At 45.6% G+C, this 18,478-nt stretch overlaps 1 protein-coding gene across 2 annotated transcripts in view; it reads right to left on the bottom strand.

Moving 5' to 3' along the window:
* LOC114585355 (opioid-binding protein/cell adhesion molecule) overlaps nucleotides 1-18,478 on the bottom strand; it is a 722,009-nt gene that overhangs the window by 414,717 nt on the left and 288,814 nt on the right. The gene's annotated exons all lie outside the window — the stretch shown is intronic.

Here is an 18,478-nt window from a genome sequence, read left to right as displayed (position 1 = left end):
TGCTAAGCACTTGCATCATTCCACCATGGTTTGGTAAGCACGTTGTTATGTACTGAGTTGAATAGGATCCAAACGGCAGCAGTGTGATTGGTCCTAGAACAATAGGATGCAAAATGCAGCAGTCTGATTGGTCCTAGAACAATAGGATTCAGAATGCAGCAGTCTGATTGGTCCTAGAACAATGCAGCAGTATGAGTGGTCGGCAGGACCCACCCAATCCAGCTCCAGATAGAAGTGAATCCACAACCTGATTGGCCTACAGGAGAATTCCGGAATTAGCCAATCACGTGCAGCCCATTGTGTAAATAATGTATATAAAGCAGATACTTTGAGGGGACTTCCGTTCCCTCCTCACCACTATGAGCTGAATAAAGAGCATGAAATCCACTCTCGACTCTGAGTATATTTCACACGTCTTTCATTATTCCCTGTCAAGTGTACAAAATCCTAAGATAAAAGCACAATCTGTGGACTCCCAGGTGAGAACAGAGCTGGGTTGCCTGCACACAAAAAATGACAGAATTCCCACAGTTATCAAAAGCATGCCCTCAACCATGTTAGGTGGAGCAGGAAACCACCCAGGAAACTGTAAAATGGAATACCTCCAAAGAATGGAATCAGCCCCAGCCAAGCAACATGCAAAATGCATTCAGTGCTGGGCTTTTGCCACACTCCTCTCAGCATCCTCTGCATGCACACTGAGGAGCTAGATTCGAGGAGATGCTATTTATCAGCCTAGATGACACAATCGATAATCTCATCCTTCTTCCTGACACTGCCTTGATGGAATACCCAATCAGAGGGCATTTAACAAGCTGCAAGATGCGACTGACAGGAGGAAGAACCTATTCTGCAGCAGAGGTGGGAGAGCCTTGCAACTCCACAGCTGAAATGCCCATCAAATCACAAGCCCTTTCATCTTGCCCGATGCAACATCTTTCCTGCCTCCCTACCTTTAAAAAAAATCAAATCCCGCTGGTTTCCTCCCTTTCTGTTCTCTTTCCCTGGTTCCTTCCCTTGTGTCTCTTGCTCACCCCCCTCCTTGGCAGATAAACTTTATAATGGTTGTAATTTATCTGCTGCACAACTTAATTAAAGTCAATGCCAAGGAAGAGCTGAGCGAGTAATTGAACCTGTTCCTAGGTAATTCGTGTTACTCCTCTCATGGAAAGGAGCAATCCAAAGTACCTGTTTTTGCCATATGCACAGTGTGCATATGATTCGTTGCTCAGCGCTGTGTGTGTTTGTGTGTGCAGGGAGGAGGTATGTAGAGTGAGGGGAAAACTCAGGCACATTGCACTTATTCCTCGTATTTGAGACTGGATGCATTGTATAGCATTATACATTATTGTGAAGGGTTGTAGTTCAGTGGCAGAGCAATCATTTTGGGAAGACTGTTTTAAGATATTGGTGCTAGCGGTCATCTGAACTCTGCTTCAACTTACAAAATGCCTTAGTATAGCCGTTTGGGGAACAACCTGTTTTAGGGCATTGAAGGGGGGAAAGCTGGGGTGGGGGGAGAGAGAGAGATGCCTGATTTTGCTAACTGTAGAAGGGCTCAGGTTCAATTCCTTGGATTTCCAAGTTTCGCTAAGAATATGCTCTGCCAAAACCCCTGGAGATCCACTGCCAGTCAGTGTAGAAAATACTGAGCTACCTGAAGTAATGGTCTAACTCAGTTATAAGGCAGCTTCTTATGTCCTACTAAGATTCCCACCACCTAAATACAAAATGTGGCCTCTTGGCCTGCCCCAGTAATATTTGGCGAGGGGTAGGAGGGATGCAGGTGGCGCTGTGGGTTAAACCACAGAGCCTAGGACTTGCTGATCAGAAGGTCAGCGGTTCGAATCCCCGCGACGGGGTGAGCTCCCGTTACTCTGTCCCAGCTCCTGCCAACCTAGCAGTTTGAAAGCACGTCAAAGTGCAAGTAGATAAATAGGTACCGCTCTGGCGGGAAGGTAAACGGCGTTTCTGTGTGCTGCTCTGGTTCACCAGAAGCGGCTTAGTCATGCTGGCCACATGACCTGGAAGCTGTATGTCGGCTCCCTCAGCCAGTAAAGTGAGATGAGCGCCGCAACCCCAGAGTCGGTCACGACTGGACCTAATGGTCAGGGGTCCCTTTACCTTTACCTTTTAGGAGGTACTATGCATTTCATAAGCCTTAGAGCTTCATATATGCATGGTGCAGAAGTTTCTGTGGATTCCTGGAGGCTGTTCCAAACCTATTTTTCATCTCATGGAAACATCATTTAATGCCAGGTGCTGGAATCCTTCCTTTGAACATGCTCCCCCCCATACTGATCAGTAACCAGCCCTACGGCTAATGACTTCCCCCAGCCCTGTGTGGAGCACATCATTCAGACAGCCAGGGCTGAGTCAGGAGCCTACTCATCCTCTCTCTGGACACTGACTAATCACCACCATTAGATGCAGAATTACAGACAAAGGGTGAAGGCACTGAGAGGAGGACTGACCCGATGTTTAATGCAACTGATGACCAAGTGTCCATCGCAGAGGCAATGCATGGAGAATTCAAATAACCTTTGCAACAAATCCACTTGCAAATCTCTTCCAGCCAGCTGAAGCAAAGGAAGGAAGCCAACTTGTCCTACTGAAGATCCCAGTGGGAACATTTAAAGACCCAGAGGAATCACTGAGTGCCTCAAAACTATTCCTGGAAGGGTGGGATTCAGTCAGATATGGGCAAATTCAGATTGTGCAATTATAATAACAGGCAAGTAGGTCAATACCAGCACATCTGAAATTGTAGCTTTGTGAGGGGGGCAGGGCTTACAGCTCCCAGGAATCTTTGGGGGAAGACTTGCCCTTTAAAATGTGTGTTGGGTGCTCTTTAAATGTCTAATGGGAATCTGCCCAGTTGACTGGGAGGTCTTCGCAAGAGACCCACTTCCTCCTAAATGATCTCACTTTTTGCAATAAGTAAGGTGATGGGAAAATGCACTGGAAAGAGTAGGACAGCTCTTGCATGACACAATGTCATCTAGCCTCCCCATAAGCAAATCAGAATGAATGCTCAATGAGCAGATCATCTGGAAGTGTGGAAGTGACCCTTCTTTCTGGGAGGAAATTGGGAAGTAACTGGTGTATATCAGAAGATGGGTGTGAGAAACACTGGAAAGAAAACATTACGGTGCAAAGGTATCATCCCTGAACCACTAGAAGTACCCAGTACAGTGGTACCTCGGGTTAAGTACTTAATTCGTTCTGGAGATCCGTTCTTAACCTGAAACTGTTCTTAACCTGAAGCACCACTTTAGCTAATGGGGCGTCCCACTGCCGCCGCGCCGCTGGAGCACAATTTCTGTTCTCATCCTGAAGCAAAGTTCTTAACCCAAGGTATTATTTCTGAGTTAGTGGAGTCTGCAACCTGAAGTGTATGTAACCTGAAGCGTATATAACCCGAGGTACTGCTGTACCAGTTTCCTACAACTTCAAGTGGCACTATTCACATTTATGTTGATTGACACTATGTGGCCTAGAAGTATGCTTTTGAAAAAGCTGAGATTCTTGGGAATCTACAAAGGCTTCCAGTCCTCTACGACAACATGGCACTCTGCTTTGCATCATGCAGTGGTGACTGCGTAAGCATCTTTCATTGGGCAGGTGTTAACTCATCACTAAGAGACAGTGGGGAAGCTGTTACAGTCAGTGCTGGGGATTTGGATGGGAGAAGCCTAGGTTCCAAACCCTGCTCAGCCACAAAGCTCACTGAGAAATATTGGGTCTGTCATATGTTTCCAGTCTAACCTGCTTCAGAGAAGCAGAGCGAGAATAAACAAGATAATGCTGCTGAGATCCTTGCAGGAACGATAGGAAGCAAAACAGGACACAATTTTCTGGAACCTCTAGCCCAAGACTTGACTCATCATCTCATTTCAATGTCCATTTATTGCAGCTGGATAAATGTTTTTGAGCTTTAAAATGGAGCAAACAGACTTCGAATTGTCATGGCATGAAGTAAACACGCATTACCACCAGGGGCGTTTTATAGCCAATTGCTTTTCTTTATTTCTTTTAGTTAAAGCAATGCTGTGGAAAACAGAGAAGGATTTGTTGCTCTTCTTGTTTTCCTCTTTCACACAACCTCTGGCCAAATCCTCTCCCAACCCCCTCGCTTTCTAAAGCTGCCCAGTCTGACAAATTTCACTATTTGCTGTGCACAGTCAAAGCCTGAGATCACCCTTACTGGATTTCTCTCTTATTTAACAGTTGGTATATTGATCATCAGCTTTGCATCTAGGCTTGTGGTGTCTGTTTGCAAGTCTTTGTGCTTTGCTTCAAGGAACCCAGATCTCTCTCTCTCTCTCTCTCTCTCTCTCTCTCTCTCACACACACACACACACACACACACACACACACACACACACACCTTCACTGGCAACATAATTGTGGCCGATCCATAGCCACAAACACTAAGCAGTGGGAGTTTTACTGCACCTCTAAAAGCTAAGTTGAAAGGAGCAAAGGATGGATTTTTGCAGCTCTGAAGATCTAATAGCAGAAGATGCACATGTTAGAATTCCTCCTTCAACGCAGGTGTTAATCTGTCCATGGTACAGACCTCATACCTCAGTCTACATCAGAGTGAGAAACCTCCAGTCTTTGGGTCAGCTGGGTCTCCCCACACCAGGCCTTGCTATTCATTGCTCAGGACTCTTCTCAGGCCACACCTCCACCACCCAGGCCACGCCCTTCAGCATCACTGCACCACACCCTTGTGGCCTGCTTGAAATCATAGAATCATGGAAATGTAGAATGGGAGGGGTCATCTATCCAACCCCCTGCAATGCAAGAATCTTTCACCCAATGAAGAGCTCAAACCTATGACCCTGGGGTTAAGAGTCTCATGCTCTGCCAACTGAGCTATCCAACTGTGACAATATATTTTGCTTTCCTGGATGGAGGATGGAGAAAGGTGTATGTGTGCTTGTAGAAGCCTCTAACTTTTGTGAGCAGCCTATTGTACAAATATTATTATTAGTATATGAGTCACATCCTCTGCTCCAGGCAACCTCTTCCACTTCCCACATTTGCCTTAAGCATGAGCCCCCTGGAAGGTTATGATGAGAGAATATGACCCTTGGGTAGAAATATGGTTCTCCTACCTGGTAAGGAAAGAAGTCTCTTCCTTATTGGTGGAGGGTTTTTTTGGGGGGTGGGAGTGGGGGTTAAGTGCCATTGCCAAAGACACTGGAATTGGGGGCCAGAGACTCATAGTGACACTATTAATGACTTCTCCCTACACATATACATTTAAATATAGGAAGTTTTAAAGCTGCATTGAGGACAAACATCGAGAAAAGAAACCACCTGAGAATCAAAAAATCTAAACAATTCAAACTGGTTATACAAATCCACACACTCTGCTCAACATTCGGGTGTCCCCTCATTTCAAGTGTTCTTTCCACTAGAGCCCTTCATGTCACCCCCAAGTTGCAGATGAAAAACTATGCCTGAGATTTGTGTTGCAGACCAAGATTGAGTAGGCACGTCCACATTGTCGGGTTGCAGAAATGACTGATGGTTGGTTTCAAAGGCAATTAAGCTGCAAAAGCAGTATGATAGACCACACCGGAACCTCCTTTCTTATCGGCCATCCTTTATTTTGTGTGCTGCCTTGTACTCCCACCCTGGGCTTTTCTCCCTGAAAATTCATACTGAGTTGCCTTTTCTCCTCCCATCCACAGAAAATGTTTGCTTCCCTGCAAAGTATGGTTCATGAACTTCCTTTCCTTTGTACCACCCAAGCAATTGCATGTTAGTGCCAAAACTAACAAAGCAACATACCAGCATGCCTTGCATTGATGCAGACCTTTGGTTCAAGTAGCTCAGTACTGTCTACCCTGACTGGGAGTGGCTCTCCCAAGATTTTAGACAGGGTTCTGCCCCAGTCCTCATAGGAGAGTGAAGCTGGCTTCTTCTGCATGCAATGTAGATGCTCTACAGCTGTGGTACTGCCCTTCTCGGCAGCCACTTGTCTTCTCTGTTGGACTTCTAAGCGTTAGAAATTATAAAATAAAAGCCACTATGGGTGTGGGGAGAAATATATGCTATTTACTATGTGTATATGGAAATTAATAACAGTTGCTATCATTTAAATTGAAATGCAAGACATCTCACTGTGGCAGGGAAGACCGTGTGCTTGCTTAGTCTGTGGTCCAGGAGCTATCTGTGGATGAGCAGCTTCAAGGTCTCCTTTCTCAAGGTCCATTCTCTATAAACTGGGCTTGGGAGGGCCCACCCTTCAAACAGAGGAGAGTCCTCTATAAAACTGGACACATGGCAACCTAACCTTATCCAGCAATGATGCACTGTTTGCCTGCTGACATTCATGTTAGCACACGGGCTCAAAATAACTGGCATTCATTGCCAAATTACAGAGCTTATTCTTCCGTTGATTGGCATCAGTATGTTGAACATGAATGGCAGAGACACAAAGCAATCAAGGTTAGAACATGAACCTTTAAGTTTATTAAATCTAAAGAGTTTACTGCACACTTCATTGCTTAATTACAGTGTATTGTTCAAATTAGAAATGCCAGCTGTTTCCTATTTTAAAGGGGCACCTAGAGCAGTTAGGCCAGCATTTCAAATGAGAATGGGATTTAAAATTGGCTCTTTTCACTTAATGCTTTTGGGGTACGTTGGTTTCTAAAACAGGCCTGGGTTGTTGTGGTTTCAATGGTTTCACTTAACTTTCTCAAATCTTAAACTTTTAAATGGTTTTGCTTCTTTTTAATTGTTGGTTTTTTTAGGCTATAAAGCAGCTTTTCCCAAGCTTGAGTCCCAAATCACCCAAGACAATATGGGGAGTAGGCAGAGATAATGGGAGTTCCACAAATTCTGGGGGCTCAAGTTTGGGAGAGGCTGCTTTAAAGTCTGAAGAAAGGATGGGGGCGACCTTTCACCTCAACATCCAATTCAGAAATAGTTTAAATGATCAGAGATAGTACTTTAAATGTATGATGTGAGAGTGGTCTATGATACCACTTTGAACAGCAATGGCTTCTTCTGGGAAGTGCAGCTTGTTAATGGTGCTGAAAGTTGTTAGGAGACCCCAATTCTCAGATGATGGGTTGATTGTTAAACCCACACTGGGAATTGTCATTTTGAGAGCAGAACACAGGTCTCCTAACAGCACCCTTAACAAACCACAGCTCCCATGATTCTTTTTAAGTGGCATCATAGTTCTCTCCAGTGCTTTTTTTCTAAAATAAAATAATAATAATAAAATGTTTAGGGGTACTCTCATGTTGACTCAAGAAAATCACCATTTTATAGTTCAAATCGGGAAAAATAAATACAGTAAATGGACAAAAGTACAAAGATTCACAAAATGTTTAGGGGTATGCGTACCCCTGCATTCCCCCCCCCCCAGGAAAAAAGCACCAGTTCACTAAATGTATGGTGTGAATGTAGCCATGGTCTCAACTGGAACTTCAGATGCAGTTGCAAATGCCTTTCTACACTCAGTGTTAAATAGTATTGTAGGGCTGGGGAACCTCCGACAAGGGATGGTGTGTGTGCAGATGCAGCCTTCAGGTCATTCTATCTACCTTCTGGGACTCACCTGTCTGGCCACACCCATTGCAGGTCATCTCAAATTTCAAATTAAAAGTTTGCTCTGGAGTTAGGGAGTTGCAGCCAATGCTAGGTCTATGCAGAAGCCCTTGGAGTTAATGGGCATGGCTCAATTAGGGTCATTTATTTCAATGGGTCTACATGGAGTAGAACTTAGCTAGATACAAGTATTATGGGAGGTGACTTATTCTGAGAGCGTGGGAGCGTATGTGCTCTGTTCTGTGAGATTGCAGAGTTCTGCCCTAAAGGCCGTTCTCTTGAAATAAAGGATGCCTGTCAACCTCAGCTGGAATGCCACTAAGATGCAGTGATTGTTAAGAGTGTGCTATTGACTGGAGGCTTAAATGGAACAGAAACACATCCAATATAAGCAAACTGTGCCACTAAATCCATTACAGACTTGCAAATAAATCCTTAATGAATATCCTTTCATGAAAGCCCTTGTTTTTAATTATGTAAAGACTATCTTTTTAAAGGTGAAATTGATTGCCTGTTAGAAGAAAGTGTTGTTCCTTTTGCCACCTGAACTGGGATGGGGCAAAGCAGCCAGAATCTCAGAATTAGGGTAGCTGTGTGTCCACAGGACAGTTTTGATGGTGTCCTCTATCCGAGGGCTGTCCAGTTCACATTGAGGGAGAGCAGGGGCCCTGAAGTTGCTCATCAACAGTTAGCAGCAACTGCTCAGCTGCCTGAACAGGTACAGATGTCACCTGGTGTCTTCCCCATTGTGGAGGGGTGCATTGTATTTTTATTTAAATCATTGTAACTATTATAATATGCACATATTATGCAAATTGGTACCTTCCATTGTCCTCGTTCTTTTTGGCAATGCAAATCTGCTTTTTTTGGCAATGCAAAACTGGCCACCTTACCCAGAATTTCCATTCTGAATCATTATGGGTCTCATATAGCTATGACAGCATGGACAGTGCTTGAGGACACAGGACGGGCAATTCTTTATTCAGAGAGAGACTGGGAGAGCCACACACAGAGAGATGGAGAGAAAATCAAATAAGATGAAAATGGAATAAGTAAACTTACATCCAGGTTAGCCTGTCAGTCATCTTAGATTTACTGAGATCAAAGGGATTTCTAAAATGAGATGTGCCTAAGACTCTCAGGATGCTACACCATTTGGGTTAGAAGCCCTTAAACCTAGTTCCTGATATGGAAGGGCTATTTGCTCTAAAACATGCTCAGAGGCACTATCATCTTCATAAGCACCACATATGACAATTAAAGAGAGGCTGGGTGACCTTCTGTCTGGGATCCTGCAGATGGATCCTGCATTGCAGATTCCACACTGAGTCCCTTCCAATTATATGAGCTGTATCCAATGTAGTATTAAGTTAAAGTCACTTAGTGGCATACACACATTGCTAGTAGTGAAATATTTTGAGCCAGCAGAACACTATTGAGCAGGAGAGTGCACAAGCAATTTCCTGGCAACTTTGCTGCACAATAGATTGTGTCATCTGTTGTGTAAGGAGTTTCTGCTAGTGCAACCATTGGTGCTTTTCTTCTAGAGTAAAAGGCGCTGGTACTGCTTACGTACCCTTGAGTACCTCCATAAAAAAGCACTGTATATATAGCTAATTCTTTTCAGTGGGTCTGCTCTGCAGAAAACTTGGTCGAACACACCCATCGTTATTCCCTCTCATACACAGACCCTTGCTCTTTCATGTGCCATGGATGCATCCAGCCCATGAGACAAGGGCAGGTTGGCTCAAGCAATTTTATTTTCCGCAGGAGACCAAGACAGATTGCGAGTTTGCTTTTGGCGTGTGCAACAATATTAGGAAAGGAAACGCTGAATCAATCTATTGAAGAAAAATTAATGTGCTCATTAAAAGACTTAATTATTAACATCATCCTCTAGTTATTTCCTTAGACATTAATTTCCGATGTTGGAGCCCTTGTTCCCGGCAAACTGACGAGGCTCTCCACAGGTGTTTGCTGTTTCGGGAATGTTTACAGCTTTCTAAACAGTGACTGCTGATCAAACAGGCTTGCTACATACCTAGCAGCTTTTTCACCCGTGCACACAGATGTGCTCTTTGGCATAACATTCTTGCCTCATGCGCTTGCACTCACTAATGCTGCTGAACACCCAGTGGAGGGTGGTCTATTAGAGCAAATGGGACACCTCAGTCTGCCCTCAAGCAGCCCCCACCTGTCTGCCTTCCTATTTGCAAGCAGTCCAAGGAGTGGCACTGCCTCTGTCCGCTTCCTCCACCTCCTTAGTCTCAGATTTGGCCCTGTAGAACTGAGGAGAGGGACAAGCTAGAATCAGTTGCCTCCGCCTAACGTTCGCTCTGGCTCCCCCTGCTGTTGGTCTCCCTGCCTGCTGCCTTACCAGTCCCAATGGGCACCATCCACCACTGCTCACACCAGATTTCAGAGCACAGTTCCAGCGTCCCATATAAATGGGCTTGGCTTCCTAAAACAAATGTTGCCCTCTGCTTGAGTGGCCATCTAGAGCCCCGGAGCACAAGCACATACACCCTACTGCCTTGTTGCCTCAGTCAGCTACTTCTGTACTCTCTGCTTTGGGAAACAACAATCAATTCATTCTTTATTTATTTTTTTAAAAAGGAAGACTGCAAACATGGCAGATGCCCCGGGAATAGAATAGTGTCGGTTGACTGGTGCCCTCTGGTGGTGGTAGGGTGGATGGCAGGAAGCTAGATGGAGCCAGAGCCAACTCTCTCTCTCTCTCTCTCTCTGTGTCCATTTCAGCAACCCACTGGACAGGAAGAAATAGGGAAGAGAAAAAGCAAGATGTGGAGAAGGGGTGGCAATGGAGGAAAGAGAGAGAGAAGGTGTGCAGAAAGAATGAAAGAAAATGCAGGACTCCACCCAGTTTTGACTCTGCCCCCCCCCCGACAAACAGCACCCAAAATTACCAACCACATGAGTCCAGCCCATTATGGAGGAAAGGGCTCCTTGCCCCTGCCATAAAGGTTTCCTTAGAATCAACCCCTACTGTGTTTAATAATAATAATAATAATAATAATAATAATAATAATAATAATAAATTATTTATACCCCTCCCCAGCCAAGATTGGGTTCAGGGTGGCTAACACCCGATATAAAAACAAATTGATTGAAATACAACTTAAAAACAAGATTAAAATACAACATTAAAACATTAAAATACAGCCTCATTTCAATGGAAACTCAAATAAAAACTTTTCTGGGGATGAAAACGTCAAGTCTTCACCAAGGCTAACTATCTAGACTGGTCCTACATGAGCCAGAAAAAAGCCAGGGAAGTCCCCAAATAGGAGTTCCATCACAGGAGGAGAAAGGAAAAAAGAAGAGGGGGAGGGAATCAAATTGATTCCAAGCCAAAGGCCAGGTGGAACAACTGTGTCTTACAGGCCCTGCAGAAAGAAATCAGATCCTGCAGGGCCCTGGTCTCATGAGACAAAGTGTTCCACCAGGCCAGAGCCAGTGTTGAGAAGGCCCTGGTTCTGGTTGAGGCTAATCTGACTTCCTTAGGGCCCGGGACCTCTAGGGTGTTGCTATTTATGGACCTTAAGGTCCTCCGTGGGGCATACCGGGAGAGGCGGTCCCGTAGGTACGAGGGTCCTAGGCTGTGAAGGGCTTTAAAGGTCAAAACCAGCACCTTAAATCTGACCCTGCACTTCACCGGGAACCAGTGCAGCTGGAAAAGCACTGGGTGAATATGCTCCCATGGCAGAGACCCGTGAGGAGCCTCGCTGCAGCATTAAGAAGGAGGCTTACTCCCAAGTCACTGTACGTTGGATTTCAGCATAAGCAGGATACACTAAGTAAACAGAAATTGAGGCTAGAGTGCCATCGTGTGCTGGATGAAGTAGCTGCAAGGTCTGGGTTCAGTCCCAGGTTTCAGCTTGCTCCTTGCTGGAGCAAATTCAGAGCACAGCCTGAACCCTGCTTTGTCTTGCATCCATCGAGCCTGAAGCTTAAGAACATAAGAAGAGCCTGCTGAATCAGGCCAGTCACCCATCTCGTTCAGCATCCTGTTCTCACAGTGGCCAACCAGATGCCCGTGGGAAACCTGCATGCAGGACGCAAGCAGTGGCAGATCTTGGGGTCTCAAATTTCAAGGGCTCCCTGTGCAACACCAAAATCCGGTGTTTCTCCACCTCTCACACTCCATTCTAAATCACAGTTTCAGTGCCCTCAGCACAGGCTCCAGGTCCAGTGTGGCCAAACGAGTCACATTTCCCTAAATCCGCTTCTGACTCAAGGAAAAGAACACCTTGCCCTCCTGTGGTTTCCAGCAACCAGTATTCAGAAGCATTACTGCCTCCAACTGTTGAGGCAGAGCATAGCCTTTGTGGCTAGTACCACTTTGCTTTGTCTTTCAGCCTGGTTGGGTCTTCTCTTGCAACACCACATAGGGGGAGATCCAAGGGCCACAATGAGAGGCCTGGAGAGCTGTGTTTAACCAGCCCTGGCTTCAGGTTGCAACTGGGTTCCTGGTGAAGGAGAGATTTGAACTGAGGTTTTATTGATTTCCAGCTTAGTCCCTTAGACACAATACTATACCATCTCCCATGTAAAAAAAAGAAAAATTAAATCGATATGAACAGTAACCAAGGAACTGTTGGCAGTCAAGTTCCATCTCATCCACCTTCCAGAAACTGGATGCTGCTTTTAAAGTGGGTTGCTGTATCCTCCGCTCCCCCTCCCCAATCAATTTTCCCCTGTTATTAACGTGAGATGCTTCAATATCAACCTGCCCTGTGCTGCTAATCCTATAGGCGCAAGTGGCTGTGTGCGCCGGAGATGGCCTGCAGCAAAGGAAAAGGGATGCTCATCTATTCCGTTGGCCAGGCTTATAATTTATAAACCCATCAGAGGCCATGCCAGGGCATTCCATAGCAAAATTGATCACCAAGTCATAAAGCTAGCTCATGGCACTTGTACAAAGGAACAAACGAGGGAGTGGGACGGGGGTGGGCATGCATGCAGTGACTGGCACTGCTCTTAGGCAGGGGAAAGCAGGCACTGGGTTATTGGGAGGGGCAGTGGGAGTGCTCTGCCATTCCTTCTGAGACTGCTAGGTATTCCCCTCTGATGGATAATAATCCAAGTGAATTATTTTATTTATTTATTTGGTAGTAGTAGTAGTAGTAGTAGTAGTAGTAGTAGTATAGTAGTAGTAGTAGCACCCCACCCGTCTGACTGGGTTGCCCAAGCCACTCTGGGCAGCTTCCAGCATATATAAAAACATCAAAAAGCATTAAACATTAAAACTTCCCTATACAGTAGTACCTCAGGTTACATATGCTTCAGGTTACATACGCTTCAGGTTACAGACTCCGCTAACCCAGAAATAGTGCTTCAGGTTAAGAACTTTGCTTCAGGATGAGAACAGAAATCGTGCTCCAGTGGTGTGGCGGCAGCAGGAGGCCCCATTAGCTGAAGTGGTGCTTCAGGTTAAGAACAGTTTCAGGTTAAGAACGGACCTCTGGAACAAATTAAGTACTTAACCCGAGGTACAGGGCTGCCTTCAGATGTCTTCTATGGGTTGTAGAGTTACTTATCTCCTTGACATCTGATGAGATGGCATTCCACAGGGAGGGCGCCACTACCAAGAAGACCCTCACAGTGAGGGAACTGCCAAAAGGCCTTTGGGGTGGACCTCAGTGTCTGGGCTGAACGACGGGGGTGGAGACGCTCCTTCAGGTATACAGGACCAAGGCCATTTAGGGCTTGAAGGGTCAACACCAACACTTTGAATTTTGCTCGGAAATGTACTGGGAGCCGATGTAGGTCTTTCAGGGCCGGTGTTATACAGTACCAGTGGCTGCTTCCAGTTACCAGTGGTTTCGCATGTGCCAAACCACTTGCCTTGTACCCCTTAAGCTAGCCTGATGTCCTCAGGTGTGACGGAGGTCACTGTCTCATTACTCGTGTTGATTTCCTTATCCAGTTTGCTTCTATACATAGAATGGGGGCACCATTTTGTCCTTCACCTTAGACAGCAAATTGTCTCAGGCCAGCCCTGCCTGTATGTCCTTGATCAGCAGGATAACATGTGTTGCATACAGGCAGGGTGACTTAAGTGCTCACTGATCACTCCTCAGGAGTGGACAGCCTTAGGATCAGAGGGTGAATGTGGTCCTCCAGGTCTCTCTGTCTGGCCTTCAGAACTCTCCCCACACCATAAACATACCCTTAATTAGCCCTCTTCATACCCCAAATATTTTTGCCTGAATGTGTCCTTGAACTCTAATTATAACCTTTGGTCTCCTGGATGGAGGGTACTGAGGGTTGTGTGAAGAAATTAGTCTGCATTGCCTCTCCCACTTTTGCCCCTGACCCACTTTTGCCTCTGACCCATGTGGCCCTAAGAATATTGTCCAGATAGGAAAGCGGTCCTCAGGCTGAAAAACGTCCCCCAACCCTGGTTCAGAATTACACACTATCTGATCTTCATCTCTCTTCACATCACTGGCTTTGTCACGAAAAACCAGTTGCAAGTTTGACTCATTTTAAGCCCAGAGAGTAGAATCTGGGATCAGCTGGTGAGGCATCAGCTCTCCATTCCATCATACAGAGATTTCTTTTTATATTTAATTCCACACAGGCCCCCCTACCCCACCCGCCATCTCTCTTCCCTCTCTTTCTCTCTTCCCTATGCAGAGTTGTTTGACATAAAGACAGATTCCTCAGCTGATGTAAATGCAATCTCATCTCATCAAGGCCAGCAGAGCGACGTCAACTTATGCCAGCTGAAGATCAGGCTCTGTGGTCTCTAAGAAACTGTGAACTTGTCTAAACCAGGCTATTCCTTCCCCCATTTCCAACCTTCAGAAGATTGCCGGGGGGGGGGGGAGGATGAATTATACACTAGAAATGTCAACTTCCAGGTAGAATGATGGCAGGGGCGGGGGCCAGAGGAGAAGAGGCAAGCATGAGTGTGTCTGCAGAAGCAAGTGAGTGTCTGTCACAGATGGAGGAAATATCCTTGCGGGACTAAATTGCATTCAACATAATAAACTATCATCTTGAAACGAGTGCGCCAATTGAGTTTTGATGTAAACACTAATATTTTCTCCACTCTGCTATTCTCTTCTGGGGAGATCTCATGTATATTTCACTATGTGTCCTACCTACGATTGCTCTCATATATCAAAAGGTTCGAGGACAAGGAGCCTGATTTTGAAAACATTATTCTTTTAAAGATTTATCCTCTCATCTGACCACCTCTGCAGTTGAGAGAGACAGAGAAACTTTCCATAAATTATTGTAATGTGCTACGTTAAAATATGTACATGGTACACAGAGTCTACTCACCCCTCAGCTTCTTCCTAGCAAACATACAAATGAGAGGGGCAGCAAAACAGTTCCAAATCTTTGGAAACATCCCCACCATACTAAAAAGGATAGGGGGAAAACTCCTGTTCCCAGTGATTTTTTGTGGAGGGAGGGTTACTCCTTGCAAACTTATATTGCACTGAGCTGCTCTCATTCCCATGCCCTTGGTGACTTCATCTGCATTGTGACATCATCCCACTCAGTGGCTGATCCATTTTTGGATGGGATCCTCCACATGACGAGTCCTAGAAACAAGGTTCTTATTCCCAACTATTTTAATTTGCCAAAAGCATTGTCATTGCACAATCAAATTTGATGAGCTCTGCTGGATCAACCTGCTCACTTTGTGATCCACGATTGGGCTGGAATCACTTTACTGATGATGAAGAGCAAAATAGTAGACTAGCCAATGATCTGTCTGTGGGATGGTTCACAGAGCTGGCCCAAAAACATTTGCTTCCTAAGCTGAAGAACAAGGTAACCTATTTCCCTGTGTCATACACTAACGCCAACCAGATGGTCAGTGGGATCTTATTTCAGCACTGGCAACAGGACAGCACCCTCCACCCCAACTGAAGGCCACAAACTAACCTAGGGGGTCTAGGAAAGGCTGTGTGGCACACCCAGGTCTGCCCTGAAATACCTCTCCCCAACCCACTCTGCACCACCATCACCTGCTGCCTGGGATGGTTGGTTCACCTTGAACTCAACTGGATTTTCAGAAAGCTTGCATTTTGACTTCCAGCTAAACAAACAAAAGCAAAAACCCTAGAAAATATTCAGGTGAGTCTTTCTTCACCTGGCATAGCTGCTATATCTTCACGATCTTTTCCTCTACCTATACTCATGTCTCAGGCTGAAACTCTAGTCATTTTATTCTCATATTTCCCCAGGGATACACAACCCTCCCTTGGAGATTCATATATGCTGGTGCTCTATCAATTATGGCTAGGGATTGAGAAGAATTTCAGAAATGGATTGGGGCAGATGAGCTGGGAAATCACCAAACCATTGGGGAAATGGCTGGCTAGCTGCATGAGACAGTATTCAAAGTGTAGGAGAACCATATGTAAATTAAGTGGCTGGATTGAGAGCCAGGGCAGGATGGAGGTTCCAGCTCCAATATAAGCTCATAGTCTTGGTTGCTTCACTGTTGAAGCAACAACTCCTTTACAGCTCAGCTTTCCTGAGCCTGAGAAACAGGCAAATATATGCCACAGTGCTACAAGTAACTTGCACAGGATGTTGAACAATTAAATCCTCTTTATGATATGTTTGGCTCAGCCATCCACACAACCTATAAGCACCTCCTTTTTCTCTGCTGAAACAAGGTAAACTGTATAATCCATATAGCAGAAACAGAAGTTCTCAGCCATCTATAACACATTCCAATAAAAGACTATATTATAACCCTCTGTTATAGTTGTTCTTCAAATCTCTATCAGGCTTATACCGGCAATTAAATATTAACATCCTGTGAATGGGTACTGAAGATAAAATGCTAGCTCATTCATGTCACTGGCAAGGGAGAGAACTGGGGTAGCGGCGGTGGGGGCGGGGGGCGGGAAGAAAGGTGAAACTGTTTCATCCATAATTGCAGGCAATAGGGATATGCTTCAAATAGCCCTAATTTTCTGCTTTGGGAATTTTAAAAGCACAGAGAGTGTTTGTACTTTTGGCTGATGCTATACGAGAGACACATAATTGGATATATTATTTGAGGAACGCAATTGACCTATAATACCCAATCACAGCCAATGGTTGAAAACGAACCTTTCCAGGTGCATGAAATGGCAAACAGTGTATGGCATGGTGCCTTCCATTACAACCCTATGCCCATCTACTTGGAAGTAAATCCCTCTTAATCCCGTCAAAGGTAAAGGGTGTGTAGGACTATAAGCTTTAAGATCTGGCCACATATTTCCATGTTAGTTCTCTAGAGGCAAATTATCTCCATCTGCGATTTCACTCCAAGGAGCCCTATTCAGCCACTCCTTGCTCTCACGCTGGTCAACAGAGGAGCAGGGGATGTGAGCATGACCATCAGTCCTGCACCCTAACCTTTGTAAAAATACCATGATGGTTTGTTGTGATGGAGTCTTTGCTCATATAGCTGTATTCAGGAAGGCTTTCCTTGCACCCCGTAACTCTGATTGTGCAGGACCAATGTGGTGCCCTCTAGATGTTGTGGGCTACAACATCAACCTTCTCCACTGCCCATTTGGTAGGTGGGGCTGATAGGACTTCGAATCCAAAACATCTAGGGGGCACCATACTGGTGCAGGGTATGGGTGGGGAACTTCAGGCCTGTGCCCCCTAGGCCCCTCTGTCTGGCCCCTGGCACTCTCCCCATGCCCCAGTCCTCCGTGCCCCCACTTTAAACCCTCATTTAGTGTTGTTGCCTGTCTGGAATGTTTTATTGAATTCTGATAATGTTTCTAGCTTGTCTGGGTGAAGGACAGAGAGGGATGCATGAGTGTGCATATAGATATATTGCTGCATGCTCTCTGCAAAACAATAATAATGGGCTACTCAAGATGCCCCACTCTCATCACAGGAGGAGGAAGACCGAAATTGGGCTTGGGTGTTACGAAGGAGGTGTCTGAGATCTTGAGAATAGCACCTGGTTGTTAGCGTGTTTTTGTTGGTGGTTGGTACCCATTGGGACAGGTGGGGTGAAAGGCAGGAAGGCCAACAGTAGTTGGAGCCAAAGCCAATTTATTCTAGTTTTGTCCCCTTCCTGCTGAGTTTTACAAGGGGCAAAACTGAGACTAAGGAGAAGGTGGAAGAAGAAGAAGAAGAAGAAGAAGAAGAAGAAGAAGAAGAAGAAGAAGAAGAAGAAGAAGAAGAGTATTAGTAGTAGTTTGGGTTTGATATCCTGCTTTATAACTATCCTAAGGAGTCTCAGGGATGCGGGTGGCGCTGTGGTGTAAACCACTGAGCCTTCGACTTGCTGATCGGAAGGTCAGCAGTTCGAATCCCCACGATGGGGTGAGCTTCCATTGTTCGGTCCCAGCTCCTGCCAACCTAGCAGTTTGAAAGCCCGTCAAAGTGCAAGTAGATAAATAGGTACTGCTCAGGCGGGAAGGTAAATGGTGTTTCCGTGGGGTGCTCTGGTTTCACCAGAAGCTGCTTAGTCATGCTGCCCACATGACCTGGAAAAACTGTCTGCAGACAAACGTCAGCTCCCTTGGCCAGTAAAGCGAGATGAGCGCCGCAACCCCAGAGTCGTTCACGACTGAACTTAACTGTCAGGGGTCCTCTACCTTATTTAAGAAGTCTCAAAGCAGCTAACAATCTCCTTTCCCCTCCTCCCCCACAACAAACACTCTGTGAGGTGAGTGAGGCTGAGAGACTTCAGAGAAGTGTGACTAGCCCAAGGTCACCCAGCAGCTGCATGTGGAGGAGCAGGGGCGTGAACCCGGTTCACCAGATTACGAGTCCACCACTCTTAACCACTACACCACACTGGCTTTCCCCTTGGCTTGCTTGTAGGTAAGAACTTGCCCTCTTGTTTCCACCCAGTCCACCTGCTGTTGGACTCTCTGCCTTCTGCTCA

Source organism: Podarcis muralis, chromosome 15 (genome assembly GCF_964188315.1).
Source record: "Podarcis muralis chromosome 15, rPodMur119.hap1.1, whole genome shotgun sequence".
Lineage (NCBI taxonomy): Eukaryota > Metazoa > Chordata > Lepidosauria > Squamata > Lacertidae > Podarcis > Podarcis muralis.
The sequence above is the reverse complement of the archived record's forward strand: the minus strand, read 5'-3'. Positions and strand labels throughout refer to the sequence as shown.